We start from the raw sequence: 543 nt of genomic DNA, 5'->3' as shown, positions 1-543 counted from the left end.
ATGCAAATGAGGTCCTGATTTGAATAAATTATGTTTAATGATGTTCACCTCAATTTAACTTTCAAATACCACAAGTATGAAATTCCAGGCAGTTATCATTACATAATTATAAAATTTTCTAATTGATTATGCAAATTAGGTCATTATTAACATAATCAATATCTTCCTGTGTTTCTCTCGTTGTCAATTACCAATGTCACAAGCTTCAATTGTCCTATCATGGAATGCAGATGATTTATAAAATTTCCCCATAAATTATGCAAATTACATCCATATTTGCATAATTGTCACATAATTATATTAAGCATCACGTAAGCTACCTACATAACAAAAATCACGACGATCCGTCAACTGGTTCTTGAGTTATCCCCTTTTGAATATTTTCAAGAATATATCCCTGCAGTTCCAGAGCAAGCCGCTAGGGGGCCTAAACTCACGTCACTTCTTCCCCAGCACAAGAGCTACCTACCATCCAAATTTCATCACCATAGCATGTCTAGATCATGAGATATCAAAACCGGAAGTTCAGCTGCAGTACCATAA

At 34.6% G+C, this 543-nt stretch overlaps 1 protein-coding gene across 1 annotated transcript in view; it reads right to left on the bottom strand.

Moving 5' to 3' along the window:
- The window catches only part of LOC109480651 (deleted in autism protein 1 homolog), a 3,154-nt gene that overhangs the window by 1,369 nt on the left and 1,242 nt on the right, over positions 1–543 (bottom strand). The window lies entirely within an intron of this gene.

This window comes from Branchiostoma belcheri, unplaced genomic scaffold (assembly GCF_001625305.1).
Source record: "Branchiostoma belcheri isolate BF01 breed outbred unplaced genomic scaffold, Haploidv18h27 scaffold52, whole genome shotgun sequence".
NCBI classification, from domain to species: domain Eukaryota; kingdom Metazoa; phylum Chordata; class Leptocardii; order Amphioxiformes; family Branchiostomatidae; genus Branchiostoma; species Branchiostoma belcheri.
This window is presented reverse-complemented; position numbering and strand designations above follow the sequence as displayed.